The sequence below is a fragment of the Microcaecilia unicolor genome, chromosome 9 (genome assembly GCF_901765095.1).
Source record: "Microcaecilia unicolor chromosome 9, aMicUni1.1, whole genome shotgun sequence".
NCBI classification, from domain to species: Eukaryota; Metazoa; Chordata; class Amphibia; order Gymnophiona; family Siphonopidae; genus Microcaecilia; species Microcaecilia unicolor.
In genome coordinates, this window is record NC_044039.1 from 76905959 (window position 1) to 76925767 (window position 19809).

Sequence of the window (19809 nt, forward strand, 5' to 3'; positions counted from 1 at the left end):
AGCACCAAATTACCAGAATTTGCTATAGCTCACCTTGATTGGTGGACGGTTAGCGTTCCAATCTGTTCACAACAAAGATGCTCTATCTGTACTTTGATCCCATGGTCAGTTATTTACCCTGTTGTTAATATTGGTGTGCAAGTTAATAATGTGATAATGTATCCTTTGGACCATCTCGCATGGGTCCAGCCCCTGGACAATAAGTGGACATCGTTCAGACCAATGGACCCTAGCCTGTGCCAGCGGACACTCTTTCATTTCCAGTGTGAACCTCATCAGTTTAAAGAGAGTGACAGCTCCTGCTGGAACAATTCATCCTCCTGTACTCTGACTGCTGAACTTTTGTATTCACCCACTGTCTCACATAGGGTGTACTACCTTGGAGCTGGACACTTTGCTTTAATCTGTTCTTTCCTCAAAATATTTATTTTTCCATTGCTCCCCAAGTACATGACATCCGCCTCCCTAAGAACACTTTGCTGTATAGTTCGAACTATTTACAGAACAATACTTGGTGCAGTCATACACCGCTGGTGTCCATCACCATTAATGAGACAACATATTCTGCACCTCTGGTTACCAATGACTCTATTGACATTCCAGATTTTATTCCATATGCTGTACATCCACTCCCTCTGGGCATGGGAGAAGAGACTTTATAGAAACTACTGAACTTTACTAAACTTTATGCCTATATGGACCATTTGAAAACAATCATACCATCACTTATGAGAATGGACAAATTAGACAAACTGTTCAAAATTTGGTACAAGACTCCCATGTCTCAGTATGGGAACTATTCTTTGGATATTCACCTACGGCTGATCATGTCTTTAATGTTTTAATTCACCCTATCATTATTTTAACTAGTGTACAAGTATTGCTTTGCATTGTTATGATTTTTATGTGCTGTAAACTTAGACATATGTACAACTCTGTGCAAAGTTTAACCTATAAAATACCCTCACCCCTATAAGGCAGCTATACACACACACACACTACTTTCCTTCCCATCTAAAAAAAATTTTAACTACTTTCTTCCCAGCATTTACATTTTTAATCTGGCATGGTAATTTGGTTTTTTTTAACAGTCCCATCATCTACTTTGGAACCACTCTAGTCTGGCAGGTTAATTTGAGCTTTGTATAACGGGCATCCTGGTACCAGTAGGCCTTAACCTCCCAAATGCCTGCATCCCTTATGCACTGTCCATTCTGCTCTAAGACAGGTAAGGTGGCATATTAAGGACTGCCCAACCTAAGACACGAGGCTTGGACTCATATTGGGATTTAAACATCTCACTACTGTGGAGATATGAATTAGCAGGAACAAGATAACTGGAGGTATGGGAATAGTCTGTCACTACAGTGACAAATCAGGTACCCAGGTTTGCTTCCATCTTGCCTCCATGAGAAAAAAAAAAGGAAAAAAAAGGGGTAGAGATATCAGAATTCCTGGAAGTCAAAATTATTGCTGGACATACTTATATTAATGTGAAACCAGCTTCTGACCTCTGAGAACTCTCTCCCCTCCCCTTCAGGAATCAGAGGATGAAATGGACCAAATGGCCTAAATAGCCCTGGGTTTAATTGCTCTTGATCAGCAGAGCTCTCTTTGAGAACAAAGGAGGCCAGACATAGAGGCTCCCATAGCTTGTGACTTCAAAAAGGACAACCGGTGAAATTGCTAATCTCTCCTGACTTCAAAGAAAAGTACACCGGAGTTTTGGCTAGGAAGAAGATAAGTTTTATGATCCCTTTGTTCTGGAGGTATAAAAATAGAGCACATGGTGCTCGGGGGGGGGGGGGGGGGGGGCAGCTCCCCCCCTTCTTTCTGTCCAGGGCACTGCTCTCTGTCAGGGGGCATCTCTGCCCTCTCTCCCTGCAAGCAGAGCACACCGGGCTCTGCATGCACTACCTCTCTCTCTCTCTGTCTTTCCCCCTGCACACATCTATACCTCTTGCAGCAGAACCCCAAGGTTTCTCTCTTCCTCTGAACCAACACCCTATCCTTTCTTTCTCTTACTCTAAACACACACCCAGAGACAACCTTGTACCCTTTTACCTGTACCAAGCGCTGTAAGCCTAGATATATTTGCAAAATATAATATACTTTATATATATCCAAACCTGTGTGGACTGTGTATTCTTTGAGAACCCACTGCCTCTGCGAACTGGACCTGGGACCACCCTAGACAACGATTGCTGACAGTAAGGTTCTGAGTATGTTTTTGCATAAGTTTGTGCAAAGTGTTTTTCAATCGAGGGATTGTGTGTTGGTCTTACTGAGGTGACATCAAAACTTTAATATAATTTTAGTTTGTCATAACATCAGATATGATCTGATGACTGATGGCAAGTGAGATATGTAAGATAAGAGAAGCAGACTTTTTAAAATCCACTTTAACTGATTTGCTCAAGAGACCTATTTATTTCTTGCCATTTTATTTTATTTTTTGGCATTTGATGTACATTTAATATCTAAATTTAATAACAGGTATTATTTGCAACAATTTTACTGACTCTCCTTTCTGCATGTTACCAGACAATTATGGACTCAGGTTCCTTCCCAGCCCTGACTCTGCCCCTATCCCAGCCCTAGCTCCTGCCCCAGCCCTAGCCCCAACCAATTTAGCCTCCCCAAACAGCTGAGGCACCTACTGCCTATAAGTACCATGTTGGGCCTAATTGAGACCTTTGCTACAGCTGCTGTTCAGAGACACCCTTACTGCAATAAGGTATTGTCTCACAAACATTTAATCTGTTCTGATTATGAATCTCTTTACTCAAATTCAGATTGGTATCCTATTAGTTCTGCTTCCTGGTTACAGAAATAGAAATCTCAGAAACAATATGTTGTTGATTAAAGGCAGTAAGTTCAATACTCCACTTCAAAGTTGTATCTTTGTAAATAATAAAAGAAGCCGTTATAAACACAAAGCACTTCTTCCTTAAAAAAAAAGAATCCTTAATCAATTCTAGAGTAAGTACTGCAATCAGTTATCTGATGAGGAGCTCTCAAACATAAAGCCAAGCAGTGGAGCAAGTCACCATAGCAACAGAACCTTTGCCAGTTGGAAGCTGGTACCATCTTTCAGCAGATTTGTATTTTGTCCCATTTAGACTATAGAAGCTAAGACATCATTACTTTCAACTCATGAAAGCTGAAACCGCCATTCAGAATGGGCAAGCATAGAATTATAGGGTGTAGGTTGTTCTGTTCTTCATCCTGAATAGCAGGACTTTCTGAAAATGAACGAGTATTAGTAACATTCTGTGTTTCTAATCTCTAGGAACATTTTTTCATATAATTAATGTTGAAGAGTCTAGCAAAGAGGGACTTAATGCAGTGAATCATCTGGGTCCTCAAGGCATACCTAGCCAGATTGCCATTTATTTTAATTTATTTTATGGTTTTATAAACATTGTTATCTTCCAATCCAAAGTCCCAATTATACAATGTTAAAACAAAACATAATCATATGAAATAAACATAGAAAACATTTTTTAAAAAGATCTTACGCAAAAAAAATGACAATAAAACAATATTCCAGAAAACATAAAAACAAGTACAAATAAAACAAAATCAAAGTGCTTTATTTAGGGGAGAAATTATCAATGTGGGCTACTGTTAAGTCGGGTTATTTTAGCAACGCGACCCTGTGGTAAAATAATCTGACTTAATGATAGCCTACATTGATAATTTCCCCTAAAGGAAAACTGACCAAAAGCCCTTTTTACTTTATTCCCTACGTGTTCAAGGGTATCATAACCCAGCAAAAAAAAAAAAAAAAAAAAAAGAGAGAGAGCCTTCACCTTTTTAAAGGGTTCATGGTATCTCTATAGTGAATACGCAAGATATATATTTGGATACAGTGGAAAGCCACTCAGAAAGGATTTGTTTGTTTAAAAGATTTATAGCCTGCTTCATCTACATACTGGGTGGGTAACAAATTCACAGATCTGGCACCAAATCACATTTAAATCTAAAGCTATAGACAATTCTGCAGTGCATATACCAGAATACAGTAAAATTAGCTACTAATATAGCTGTGAGCTTGTTGAAATAATAAAATATAGTATTTATACAGCGGTAAATGAATGTGGTCAACTTTTATTGGGAAAAAAAATCACCTATTTCAGTTGTACAAAATGAATAATTTATTTAAGCATTCATTATATACCAAACATCAAAATTATTTTATCTCAATTTCTGAAATATATATTGAGAAAGATATTGTTATAGATAATATTATTAAATTTGCATCAGTGTGGAAAAAGTTTAAAATTGAAATTTTCTGAAAACAAATCCAAGTTGACATTACACTCAATTTTTTCAAAATCCTTCACAGGAAGCTAGAATATTCCCCCCCCCCCCCCCCCCCCAAACAACCCAGAAGTTGCTAAGGAGCCTTTTTACTAAGCCACAGTAGGGTTACTGCATGGGTAGCACATGCCAAATTGGCCCTCCCACTGGGGTAGTGTGGGAGTACACTGGTTTCCACATGACTAGCGCCCTCACTGCCTGCTAAATAGGTGGTGGTAAGGTCTCAGGCAGTAAATAACCATGTGCTAATTTTAATATTAGTGCATGGCCATTTATTGCCCCATTTTAAAAAGGGGCAATAAATGGCAATGTACTAATATTAAAATTAGCACATTAGCCTGCTTGGCGCGCATTGGGCCACTTTTTACAGGGGTGGGAAAAAGCCCATTAAAAAAAAGGCTTTTTCCCATCACTGTAAAAAGTAGCCCAACGCGCACCAAGCAGGCCATTTTTTACTGTGGCTTAGTAAAAGGGCTCCTAAGTGATCAACTAGACAAAATACCAAAGAACAACAATAACAAACTTTAAATCCACACACTTATCTGTAGGGAATTATCTTTTAACAGTGGTAGCTGACAAGAAGCCGCCACCCCCACATGCCCTCAGACATCTAAAGTAGACAAAAGGTTATACAAATTACCCCGAAGAAAACAGCAGACACCAAATTTCACTAGGAAAGTCAACAGTTGGTCATAGCTTTATTCAGAATAACAAAGAGACTCAAGGAAATTGCTAAAAACCTGAGTCATTTGGGTATAATAGCCTACATCAAACACTCAAAAGATCAGGGTATATCTACTCATCATTTATCTAGCTTGGTAGTCCCCATAATCCATCATTATCCCGAAATAACAGCATCGGCCCTTGCCATAGTGCATGCAATATTACTAGCTGAGTACTACAAACTTCTGGCTTTATGCAACCTGTATACATTATATGAATTAAAGTACTGTTTGTTCTTAAGTCCCTTTGATTTGAGACTTCTTCCATTTCCCACTTTTTGGTGTTTTGTACTTGTTCCATGGGACTCTTGTGTTCTGCTACCATGTGACTTTTGACCCTACACTGAGCCAGGATGGTAAGAAAGGTCAAACAAAATTCCTGTTGCCACCAGCCCAGTGACAGCCATTCCCACATGAAAGTAGAATTAGTTTGGGTAACTGCAACAATATAAATCTAAATGAACAAAATCTAAACTTACCAAGAAAAAGGCAGCCCAGACTTGGATGGGAGGGAAGGTATACCTAAAACTAAAATGGGAACTAGATATTCCCTTTCCTATATTTATTTATTTATTTATTTGTAGCATTTGTATCCCACATTTTCCCACCAATTTGCAGGCTCAATGTGGCTAACATTTGCCGTAGTGGCAGTTGCCAATTCCAGTTAACAGAATTACAAATGGTATTGCTTTCTTTGTCTTTCTTCTCCAACATTGCATCCCTCCACATCTCATGATCCTCCATCATAAATTCACTAATCAAGGGCTAGCCAATGTAACTTCCCACAAGTTAAAAGTAAACTTCTAACATCTCATAAGCTGTAGTTATCTGCTTCATCCATTTCAATTGCCAACCTTGGCCTATTAGGAAAGCAGGAAAGGCTAGGTTGTATGAGGAAGTTTCATAATCAATGGCTTCTACCAGTGCCCTGTTACCCCTGGCCACTCCCATACCTAAGCTGCATACCAAGCATCCTGGCAAAAAAAAAGGCAAAGTCCAAACAGCACAGCACATCAGCTAGCAACTGCAGGTCAGTGCTAGAAACCTGGTCAAACTGCCAAGCTAAACCTCATTGTATTACATCAAAAACATATCCCAAATTTTGAAAATCGGCTCACCTGCTGAAGAAATTCTAATAAAATTATGCTGCCTGATAAATGTACAACCCATAGGAATGATGCATCAAGCAAAATTCAAAAAGCTCACTAAAGACTGCATAAACCACAAGGTGACTTTTTTAAACAGCTGACAAAGATGGTATCAACTCTAGCAAATATGTAACCTTCAACACAGGCAAATGGAATTTATAGCTAGCAAGTCCAGCTCAATCCCTGAAAAGGACAATACTGCCACCGGGCTTTCAAAGCATGCATAATATGAAAATGCTGCAGAACTACTGTAAAATTTTCTATCAAAGGCATGCAAATATCCTACCTCCAGTGCCTACAAAACAAAATTATAAGTACCTAAGTATTGCCATACTAGGACAGACCAAGGTCCATCAAGCCCAGCATCTGTTTCCAACAGTGGCCAATCCAAGTCACGAAACACCTGGCAATATCATAAAAAGTTCAATACATTTTATGCTGCTTATCCCAGAAACAGCAGTGGATTTTCCCCAAGTCTATGGACTTTTTCTTTAGGAAGCTGTCCAGACCTTTTTTAAACCCCGCTAAGCTAACTGCCTTTTACCAAATTCTCTGGCAATGAATTCCAGAGTTTAATTACACGTGAGTGAAGAAAAGTTTCTCCAATTTGTATTAAATGTACTACTTTGTAGCTTCATCGGCATGCCCCCTAGTCCTAGTATTTTGGAAAGAGTAAACAAATGATTCATGTCTACCCATTCCACTACACTCATTATTTTATAGACCTCTATCATATCTCTCCTCAGCTGTCTTTTCTCCAAGTTGAAGAGCCCTAGCCACTTCAGCCTTTCCTCATAGGGAAGTCATCCCATCCACTTTATCATTTTCGTCATCCTTCTCTGTACCTTTTCTAATTCCACTATATATTTATTGAGATGCGGCAACCAGAATTGATCACAATATTCGAGGTGTGGTCGCACCATGGACTGATAAAAAGACATTATAACGTCCTCACTTTTGTTTTCTAATCCTTTCCTAATAATACTTAACATCCTATTTGCTTTCTTATCCGCCGCAGCACACTGAGCAGAGGGTTTCAATGTATCATCAACAACAACACAGAGATCCCTTTCTTGGTCGGTGACTCATAACGTGGAACCTTGCATTACGTAGCTATAGTTCAGGTTCCACTTTATCACATGCATCACTTTGCACTTGTTCACATTAAACATCATCTACCATTCAGACACCCAGTATCCCAGTCTCGAAAGGTCCCCTTGTAATTTTTCACAATTCTTTTGCAATTTAACAACTTTGAATAAGTTTGTGTCATCAGCAAATTTAATTACCTCACTAGTTACTTCCATCTCTAGATCATTTATAAATATGTTAAAAGCAGAGGTCCCAGCACCGACCCCTGGGGAACCCCACTATCTACCCTTCTCCATTGAGAATATTGCCATTTAACCCTACTCTCTGTTTTCTATCCTTAACCAGTTTTTAATCCACAATAGGACACTACCTCCTATCCCATGACTCTTGCAATTTCTTCTGGAGTGTTTCATGAGGTACTTGTCAAACGCCTTTTGAATAATCAGATACATAATATCAACCGGCTCACCTTTGTCCACATGTTTGTTCACCCTTTCAAAGAAATGTAATAGATTGGTGAGGCATGATTTCCCTCACTAAATCCATGTTGCTTTGTCATTAATCCCTGCTTTTGAATATGCTCTGTCGGTGTTACATGGGCTACCTCCAATCTTCCAGTACCATACTTGATTTTAAAGATAAATTACATATTAGCTAACAATAGTTCACAAGTTCATTTTTCATTCTATCAGTACTCTGGGATGGATACCATCCAATCTAGGAGATTTGCTGCTCTTCAATTTTTCAAATTGCCCCATTACATCCTCTACGGTTTATAGAGATTCATTCAGTTTCTCCGACTCGTCAGCTTTGAATACCATTTCTGGCACTGGTATCTCTCCCAAATCTTCCACGGTGAAGACTGAAGCAAAGAATTCATTTAATCTCTCCGCTATGGATTTGTCTTCACTGATCCCCTCTTTTACCCCTCGGTCTTTAGCGGACCAACTGGTTCTTTTGGCCGGCTTTTTGCTTTAATATACCTAAAAAATTTTACTATGTGTTTTTGCCTCCAACGCAATCTTTTTTTCAAAGTCCCTCTTTGCCGTCCTTATCAGCGCTTTGCATTTGACTTGACATTTCTTATGTTGCTTCTTATTATTTTCAGTCAGTTCCTTCCATTTCCTGAAGGATTTTCTTTTAGCCATAATAGCTTTCTTCACCTCACTGTGACCTACCTTATAACCTAAAGCAAAAAGGTACTGAACATCTCAAAGTAAGAAGAGGACATCAATGATCCTCTAGGTATATGTTTATGAAAGTACAACTGGCCATTAACGGTAAAAGCTAGCAAGGTAAAGCATGAAGGATGCAGAGGTAACAACTGGGAAGCTAATTCAAAATCCACCTTTGTGAATAAAATTCCATCTCCTCATAACCTCACTATAGCAAGAACATCACTGAAACAGCCCCCCTTGCCCCCATAACTCCCAAGGCAATCATTGGGTAGGACTGATCATGGGTCAACCAAAACTTACCTGGATGCCTCTTTAGCACAATGTCCAGATGAGACAAGAACAGGAAAGAAAAAAGGTCTCCTTGCTATCTTATCTAGATCCACTTCCATCTTTAACTTCTGGGCAATTACTTCCTTAAGATGCAGTACCAAATATGCATTGGATACCAAGTTATTACACACAAACCCCTTTAAAAAAATCTCTAATCCAAAGGCTGCCTCCAAAATCAAAGTCTCATCTTTCCACCCATAAGAAGCTAACCATGACCTCACCTCATTAACCTTAACAAGAGCAGGAGCATGCCACCATCAATCTCACCTCAATAACCTTAATATGAATAGGAGCATGCTGTCATAGCACCAGTTCACTCCCTGACCCTGGCAAATGGGGGTGCCCTGCTCACTGCATTTGGTGGCCAGGTGACTGACTGCACATATATGGGAGTAATTCTCTATAGATTGACTAAAGTTAGATGCCAGGTTGATGTGCGCTAAGTGCAAATTATTTAACGCAATTGTGTGTTCAATTGCCTTATAGAATACTAGTGTAAGTCTGCATTTACATGCATAATTTTAGGTGTGAGAACTTATGTGAGCCCAATAGTGCCTAAGTGTAGGCAGGCGCATAAATATTATTATTCTATAACTCATGCATGTAACTGCTAAGCATGCTCATGACCTGTCCATGCCCCTCCCAGGTCCATACACACCCTTGCAGTTGCATGCTCTGAATTTTGGTTGTGTGAATTTATAGAATAATGACTAGTGGAAGTTATATGTACAGCTGCTATTTAATGCCAATTAGCAGCAATTAAGACCAATTAAAGGGGATAGAGCTTAAACTTGCAGTCAGTGAAGGGGTATATAGATCTATTAAACCTCCAGCAAATATCTCCTCCCAGATGTTGATTTACCAGAGACTGCACTGTCCCAAATTGATCAAAAGGAATGGCTAGAAACACCAGGACCTGTTACAGGTCTTATAGCATCCACTTGATCCATTACAAATGACCCTTTGCCAAATCTGAATTAGCCATACACTAATATCCTGAGTGTCTCAAAACATGTGCTTATCCTCTTCCATCTTGTCACGAAGCTTGTCATCATACTTCAACCAACATCAACCTTCATGTATCTGATAGGCCTCCAAGATAGTTCTACATAGGCTAACCACAAACTGTACTAGCCAGCTCATAATGTTCCCAAACACTAACCAGATACAAAAAGATCCTTGTCCAATTGACAATGTTCTTCAAAACCTTTTTGCATTTATGAAAATCCCCTTCCATCTTCTTCCTACCATTACCTTTCTTCTTTCTACTGTCTAATAAATGGAATAAATTAATAATATTTCCTCTTATAAATCTTCTTCCTCAAAGACCTAGGAACTGCAAAGCAGGGACTTCCCTATTACTAACCTCCACATGACAGGTAGGCAACAATACCAGCAAACCACCACTTCAAGAGGATGAAGAAGATTTCATATCAGAAGATGAAGAACCTGAACTCTCCTGTCTCTTATTCTTCTCTTTTTTTCTTACCCTACTTCTGCCCCTTCTTTGCCTCAACTTCAAACTCATTTCTGCTTCAAACAGCAGATAGTGGCCCCTCTTTTTGTCCAACCACCTTTGACACAGCCTCACCTGAAGTAAGTTCCACCACTGGGAGTGCACCAGCTCCAGCTGCCTCTATGGCCGGACCCCATGATTCCAGCTTGCTGTAATCTCATCTCCAACCCTGTAATTTCAGGTGCTTGAGAAACAAGAACTGGTTCTAAAACATGCACCCTTGACAGTTCTAGGGGAACTTTGAAGCCTGGGCAATGAGCAGAACCAGCAGAAGAGGTACCCAGTGCCCTCCTTTGAGACACCAAATTCACCATGTTCCCAACCCCTACCCCACCTCAGCCATCAAAAGTGTAATTAGACATTAAATGAACATTAATGCCTGGAGGACTGACTGCCCAGAAAGTGCATTTCCAAAATGAGACCATCAAAAGCCAGTCCAATAGCCTGTACTACAAAGCACCACTGTCAGTTCCCCAAAGAATCTGAAGGCTAATTATCTAGGCTTAAATTAACAGCAGCAACATCAAGCCCCAATAGACCCCTAGGCCCATCAGTGCCACATAGAGCAAATCAGGCTGAGCAACCCAGAGCTCCTTCTAAATCTACCAACCCAGGAGAAGGATTCATTCCACAGTGGGTGCAATGTAATGGAATAAACTTCCAGTTACCCTCAGGAGGCAGAAGAACTTGGTTCTGTTTAAGAAACTGTTAAAACAGCATTTTTTGATGCAGGCTAGGATTTGATATCACTATAATGGGAACATAGTGCTGAGATTGTATTTTTTATGTGTGTGTTTGTGATTAATGTGATTTTATTATGTGTGTATATTTGTGCTCTGCTCTGGATAAGAGCGGTATATAAATGGAAATGAAATTAAAGCAGTCCATGGCCTTCACCCATCCTCAGAAATAGCACATAGAGTAGGAAGTGGAAGAACCAGTGTTAATAAGGATGAGGACTTAGACACAACTGATATTACTAAAATAGGAGAGCTGGAACTCAACCATTTTAGGATCTGTGTTCACATATACCCGTTTAATTATAGATAGAGGTAAAAGAGGTCTCCTTATATTAGGGCTCAAGGAAGCTCCTGAGAAAGAGGAAGATGGCTCATTCCTCTGAAGTTCACTGGGAGCAGACATAGACACAACAGTTATATGTTTGTACATGGGACACGACTCACGGAATTGGCAGCAATTTGTTCTTTTACCCATCTAGTTATATGCTGTTAATTTCCAGGCTTTAGTAGATTTTAATGCACTGAAGGGCATCAAAGGGGCAAGTTGTGCCCTTTTGATTATGCCCTTTGACTGCCCACTTGTTCTTTTTATCCCATTATCACCCTGGAAGCCTGGTCTTCCTCTAACTTCTATTGATCTCATAGGCCCCCCCTGTATGCTTCCCATCTCCAGAGTCACAAACATCTAGAGATGTGAATAACTAGTGAACTAATTAAATTTGCTGATGACACAAGGTTATTCAAAGTTGGTAAAAAAAATTTTTTATTTGTTCATACATTCTTGCATCCCACTATTATCCAAAAATCAAGTTTATGTTCAAAGTGGTTTACAAATTGCATTCTGGGTAGCAGTTCCAATCTTTGTTTACATTTGCAGTTCAGCTACAGTGAAGGTTTGCAAGTGCAGTTTATATCGCGGTTGTGGTTTGTGTGATGGCTTGTGTTTAGTAATCAGTTTAGTAAGTTATTTGTTGTAGAATTTTTTATAAAGGTATGTTTTCAGTTCTTTTCTGATCTGAAGAGAGTTCGTAATACTTCTTGCGATTTTTGGTATAGAGTTCCACCGTTTGGAATCCAGGTAGTTTAGTCCGGCCATGTAAATAGATTTGTAGGTTAGGTTTCTACAAGTTGGTAGGTGGAGAAGTAGGTAGCTTCTGGTTTCAGGATTCGTGTTTCTTGGTGATAGTATTAAGAAGTCTAGCATGTACTCTGGTGACATACCAAATACTGTTTTGTAGATGATGGTGCTTTCCTTAAATAATAGTTTTGTCTTGATTGGCAGCCAGTGTAGGGTTTCAAGTAGTGAGGTGGCTCTTTTGTATTTTGACTTCATGAAAATTAGCCTTGCTGCCATTTTCTGGATAGTTTGTAGTGATTTCAGTGCACTTTCCTTGCAACCGATGCATTGCAGTAGTCTAGTTGTGATAGTATTGTCGATTGTACTATTAACCTGAATGATTGTCTTAGAAAATAGTCTCTGATCCTTCTCAGTTTCCATAGAGGGGCATAATCGAATGTGAACGCTCATCTCCATGGGCATCTATCTCTGAGAACGGGTACGTGAAGGGGCAGGACAGACCGTATTTTCGAAAAAAAATGGGTGTCCATCTTTTTTTCCAAAATACGGTTTGTGCCGGGCAAATGCATCGTATTTGTGCGGATTTGAGCTGGGCGAGTTTTTTTTCAGCGATAATGGAAACCGAAGGCGCCCAGCTCAAAAACTAACAAATCCAAGGCATTTGGTCATGGGAGGGGCCAGGAATTGTAGTGCACTGATCCCCCTCACATGCCAGGACACCAACCGGGCACCCTAGGGGGCACTTGTAACAATTAAAAAAAAGTTAAGTACCTCCCAAGTCCATAGCTCCCTTCCCTTGGGTGCTGAGTCCCCCAAACCCCACTGCCCACAACTCTACACCATAGCACATATGGCTGAAGGGGGGCACCTACATGTGGGTACAGTGGGTTTTGGGGGCAATTTGGAGTGCTCCCATTTACCACCACAAGTGTAACAGGTAGGGGGGATGGGCCTGGGTCCACCTGCCTGAAGTCCACTGCACCCACTAACAACTGCTCCAGGGACCTGCATACTGCTGTGATGTAGCTGGGTATGGCATTTGAGGCTGGCATACAGGCTGGAAAAAAAAGTTGTTAAAGTTGTTTTTTTTTGTGGGAGGGGGTTAGTGACCACTGGGGGAGTCAGGGGTGGTCATCCCTGATTCCCTCCGTGGTCATCTGGTCATTTAGGGCACTTTTTTGGCACTTGTTCGTGACAAAAAAAGGATCCAAAAAAGTGACCCAAATTTGCGGTAAAAATGCCTTTCTTTTTTCGATTATCGGCCGAGGGCGCCCATCTCTCCTCGGCCGATAAACACGCCCCAGTCCCGCCTTCACCACACCTCCGACACTCCCCTGTCAACTTTGCCCATTTCCACGACAGATTGCAGTTGAAGATGCCCAAAATCGGCTTTCGATTATACCAATTTGGGCGCCTTTGCGAGATGGGTGCCCATCTCCCGATTTGGGTCAAAAAATGGGCACCCATCACTTTCGAAAATAAGGCCGTTGGTGTTCTAAAGCATTTTGTAGTTACTGCTGATATTTGACTGTCTAGTGTTAGGTGTTTGTAGAGAATGATTCTCAGTATTTCTAACTGTGTTTCAAATTGGTATGGTTGCTAGTTGATTGTGAAGTTTTGGTAGGTTGTAGGGCTGTGTGGGCTTGACAGAACCAGGAATTTGGTTTTGTCTCTGTTTAGTTTGAGTTTGAAGGTTTCAGCCCAATTTTCCATGATGTCCAGTCCTGTTTAGACTTTGTCCATTATTTCTGTGATATTCTTGTTGAAAGGTATGTAAATGGTGACATCATCTGCATAGATGAATGATCTGAATCCCATTTTCTCCAGTTTTTTTCTGAATGGAGCGAGCCATCATTACATTGAACAGTGAAAAATTGCAAGAGGACCTTATGAGACTGACAGACTGGGCATCCAAATGGCAGATAACATTTAATGTCAGCAAGTTCAAAGTGATGCATGTGGGAAAGAGGACCCCAAACTATAGCTACATGATGCAAGGTTCCACATTAGGAGTTATCATCCAGGAAAATGATCTAGGTGTCATTGTTGATGAACGTTGGTACCCTCTGCCTACTGTGCAGTGGTGGCTAAGAAAGCAAATTGAATGTTAGGAATTATTAGGAAAGGAATGGAAAACAAAAATGAGAATATTATAATGCCTTTGTATCAATCCATGGTATAACTGCACCTTGAATGCTATGTGCAATTCTGGTCACTGCACCAAAAGAAAGGTAAAGCGGAATTAGAAAAGGTCCAGAGAAGATTGACGAAAATGATAAAGCGGATGAGATGAGTGTCCTATGAGGAAAGGATAAAGAGGCTAGGGCTCTTCAGCTTGGAGAGGAGACAGATGAGAGGAGATATGATAGAGGGTTATAAAATACTGAGTGGAGAGGAATGGGTAGACATTATTCGCATTTTTACTCTTTCCAAAAATACAAGGACTAGGAGGCAAACAATGAAGCTACAAAGTAATAAATTTAAAACAAATCAGAGAAAATATTTCTTCACTTACCGTGTAACTAAACTCTAGAATTTGTTGCCAGAGAATGTTGTAGAAGCAGTGAGCTTAGCATGGTTTAAAAAAAAGGTGTGATAATATCCTAAAAGAAAAATCCATAAGCCCTGATTAAGATGGACTTAGGAAAATCCATTGCTTATTTCTAGGATAAGCAACATAAATCGGTTTTACTCTGTTGGGAATTATCAGGTACTTGTGACCTGGATTGCCACTGCTGGAACCAGGATACTGGCTTGATGGACCTTCGGTCTGTTTCCAGTATGCTTGTGTTCTTATGACAGCTGTCTCTCTCAGCATTACCATGGGGAGACATTATCCCAACTTTGGGTACTGATGTTGTCAGCAGGAGGCAGAGTTATCGCCGACCAGGCCCACTTCCTGCAACAGTGGTGTAGCCAAGGGTGGGCCTGGGTGGTCCCAGGCCCACCCACTTTGGGCTCAGGCCCACCAGTAACAGCATACCTATGATGTGGCTGGCAGGGATCCCCAAGCCCCACCAGCCAAAACTCCTAACAACTGTCCCTCCTGAATACCTTGGTAAACAGTGGCGTACCAAGGGGGGGCGGTGGGGGCGGTCCGCCCCGGGTGCACACTGCTGGGGGGTGCCGCGGCGCGCGCCTGCTCTGAGTTCGCTGACTTTGCATGTTCGCTGCAGCTCCCTCTGCCCTGGAACAGGTTACTTCCTGTTCCGGGTCAGAGGGAGCTCCAGCGAACGTGCGAAGTCAGGGAACTCTGAGCAGGCGTGCGCTGCGGCACCCCCCCCCAGCGGCGTGCACCCAAGGGGGGGGTTCTGCGCTGCATCGGGGGGGGTGCTGCCCCGGGGGGGCGGGGCGCCGCCCGGGTGTCCGCCCCCTAGGAACGCCACTGCTTGTAAATAGCAGATCTTCATCTGCAGTGAGCAGCGGCTGATACATACTGCTCGCAGGGGCCCCACAGCCTTCCCTCTGATGTATTCCTGCCTATGCAGAAACAGGAAGTTGCATCAGAGGGAAGGCTGTGGGGCCAACATGAGCAGCATGAGCAGCATGAGCAGCACGATGAAAATCTGCTATTTAAAAGGTATGTGTGTTTGGTGTGTGTGTGGGGGGGGGGGATATTTGAGAGACCATATAGCATGCAGGCAAGAGAGGGAGAGACCAAATCACTTGTGGGACAAGGCGGACTTCTCTGCCCACCAATCTTTGGCCCAGGCCCCCCAAAATTGGGTGTCTGGCTACGCCCCTGTCCTGCAACTTCCTCCATTAACCTCTGGGGCCCCCTTTGTTTTATCTCTATCTTCAGTGCCACAAATAGTCCACAGAACACTCCAGTTATGTGTCTCTCAGCCTTACCTTGGGGAGAGTTGCTATCTGTGTTGTCTGCATTTCATGGTTATAGGATTAATATCTTTCTTGATATGACTAGCCACACATTTGGTTCAAAGAGAATTTCTTGCCACAAAACCCAAATTTATTGTGACAACTAAGCAAATCATTGCATTGCACTCACGAAACATAAGACTTCTACGTTTTATGCATTGTCTCCTTTAATAGCCATCTAGTAGAACAAAATATTGCCTCATGTCTAGGATGTTACCTTCAAATTTAATTGAAAACAGTAGTACCCTGCTTGCTTAAGATGCCATTCATCTGTTTTTTTTTATTTTTACTAGTGCTTAACTGTGCATTATTTGATGTATTTTATGTGAGATGCTCTTTGTAGAATGCCATAAAAAAATAAAATAATAATCAACATCATCAATATTCATTACTATATATTTGGTTCATTAATGCACCTTAACCACTTTAGTATGTGAAAAATTGAACACATATTCTATGAATTCATATCCATTAAATTGATATGAATACATTAAACATATCTAATGCACATTTTAAACATTTATTGAAAGAATATGTGAAATGAAACGAAGACTTTTGGTCATTGCATATCCCTATGGACAATATAGCAAGGAGCAAGGTATCCCTGTAACAGTACTAGCGCTTATGGAAAAACACATTGAGCTTCCCTGGGTAATTTGTAGAACTGCCAGCATGGGTGAAAAGTGTGTACATAATTTTCAATCTACAGACTTTACTAAAAATAGTAAGATTGGAGCGGTTTGCAGTTAGTGGGCTCAAGGTTTGGAGGCTAATGATGTCGTGGTTAACTCTGAAGTTAACCAAATAAACAACAAATAAATCATTTTGAATAGTGAATTCGATATGTTCTGAGATACCCATATCTAGGCACAAATAAAGGGGTCCTTGTGCTGAAGTGCATTATATTTTGCAAGTTGCCACGCCTTAACACAAGAAATTCGCATGCGGCAAGTGCAAATTTAGGGGCCCTTTTACCTCAAGGGTTGGCGTGCGGCAATGGGCTTGCCATGCGCCCAAACTGGAACTACTGCTGATCACCAACAGGAGCCCAGTGGTAGTTCCCACCTCCAGTGTGCACCATTTCCAGTGCTATAAAAATAATTTCTATTTTGTAGCGCTGGTGCTTATCGTCGTTTAGCGTGGGGCCCTTACCCACCACCTTCAGTGGTTCACTTACTGCATGGTCATTTCAAGGCAGCCTTTTAAATGCTGCAGTAAAAAGGGGCCTCAGTGAGCATCAAAAACACACGCTGACACTAGCACAGGCCCCCTTTTACTGCAGCTTAGTAAAAGGACCCCTTAATGTGGTTCCTATTAGGGGGCTTGTCCAACATATATTTTGCAGGTTGCAGCTTACAATATCCATAAGCACTCAATCTCTGGCACAGTTAAGCGGATGTATTACATAGTAACATAGTAGATGACGGCAGAAAAGCCTGCATGGTCCATCCAGTTCTGCCCAAGACAAACTCATATGTACCTTGAATTTGTACCTGTCCTTTTCAGGGCACAGACCATATAAGTCTGCCCAGCAGTATTTCCCGCCTCCCAACCACCAGTCCCGCCTCCCATCACCGACTCTGGTACAGACCGTATAAGTCTGCCCTCCCCTATCCTCGCGTCCCAACCACCACCCCCTCTTCCCCCCAACTGCTCCGCCACCCAATTTCAGCTAAGCTCTTATTTAGAAGGTACTAAGTAGATCCATGTTAACTGCAAAATTTTCAGCACATGGTATTTGCCACATGCTAACTGCAATATACTCTCCATGCCTATTCTCCACCCATGCCCTGCCTAGTTATGCCTCCTAACAAAATGCCCTTAAGGCAAGAATTAGAGTGCAGTAATTGTAAAAGTAACACAAAATCATTTACCACATTTGTGCGGTAGCAGTTAATGCATGCCAATTCGCATCTTAAGTGCCTAATACACTTTAGTAGAAGATCGCCAAAATTATCAAAGTCTTAGCTTTCCAAAGACTAAGGGTTATAATGTTGTTCTAGCCTTTGAGTTACCATAGTATGAATAACCCTACTCTCATCTTAAAAATATAGTTGGATTTTCAAGATATGCACACTGAATATGTATTAGATGTGTTTGCTTATTTGACATCTCCAGTGCAAGAAACAACTTACTGAATACCTAAATAAACACTCAATTCTGCATGAGTCTCAATCAGGATTTCGGACAAATCACAGCACTGAAACGGTTCTACTGTCCGCAATGAACTCATTCAAACAAGCAATTGCAACTGGCAACAACATATTCCTCCTACAATTTGACATGTCCAGTGCCTTTGACATGGTCAATCATGGAATACTATTACATATACTAGAATACTTCGGAATAGGAGGTACAGTTCTCAAGTGGTTCAAAGGATTCCTGACCACAAGATCATACCAAGTAACAATGAACGTGGATAGATCACCCCCATGGATACCTGAATGTGGAGTCCCCCAAGGATCCCCCCTCTCACCAACCTTATTCAACCTAATGATGATACCTTTAGCCAAACTTCTAGCCAATCAAAACCTCAACCCTTACATATATGCAGACGATGTCACAATTTACATCCCGTTCAAACATGATCTAAATGAAATCACCAACGAGATCAACCAAAGCTTTCACATCATGCACACCTGGGCAATTGCATTCCAACTAAAACTTAACGCAGAAAAAACACAATGTCTTATACTCGCCTCACAACATAACACAAAAAACGTCTCCACCATAAACACACCATACTGTTCTCTTCCTGTTTCACAAAGCTTGAGAATTCTTGGAGTTACCATTGATCGAAACCTCACTCTCGATGCCCACGTGAAGAACACGACGAAAAAGATGTTCCACTCCATGTGGAAGCTCAAAAGAGTAAAACCTTTCTTCCCGAGACACGTCTTCCAAACCCTGGTACAGTCAATGGTAATAAGCTACCTGGACTACTGCAATGCACTGTATGCTGGCTGCAAAGAACAGACTATCAAAAAACTCCAAACAGCCCAGAATACTGCCGCCAGACTCATATTTGGAAAAACTAAATATGAAAGTGCAAAACCCCTAAGAGAAAAACTTCACTGGCTCCCACTTAAGGAACGCATTGCATTCAAGATCTGCACCACTGTACACAAAATCATTCACGCAGACGCCCCAATCTACGTGCTAAACCTTGTGGACCTACCTCCCAGAAACGCCACAAAATCGTCCCGCAAATTTCTCAATCTGCACTTCCCCAGCTGTAAAGGTCTAAAATACAAGCTGATGTTTGCCAATACCTTCTCTTACATGAGCATGCAGTTATGGAATGCTTTACCCACAGACCTGAAAACAATTGAGGAAATAACTAACTTTCGCAATTCTCTGAAGACATATTTCTTCAACAAGGCCTACAAAGAGAACCTATAGCCCAACAATCCACCTCACCAATCCATCCAGTTATGAAAGTCCACCTTCTAAACTTACCCGCTCAATCACTTCTTTCTTCTTCCCCTTACTTAATCTCTACATATTACTAATTGTATCTGATATCCTGGAATGACAATATCATTACTAAACTATGTAAGCCACATTGAGCCTGCAAATAGGTGGGAAAATGTGGGATACAAATGCAATAAATAAATAAATAAATAAATAAAGTTAGTATATGTCATGCATATTTGTTTTTGGTATCCAACTGGCTGTGGAGTCACACAAAATGGAAAAAGAGGGAAAAGGTGGGGAGGACTAATCCAATTCCAGTGCACGGGTAAACAAAATAAGTTCATTGCACAAATCCTTAAAATGTATTTAGATTTTTTTTTTAA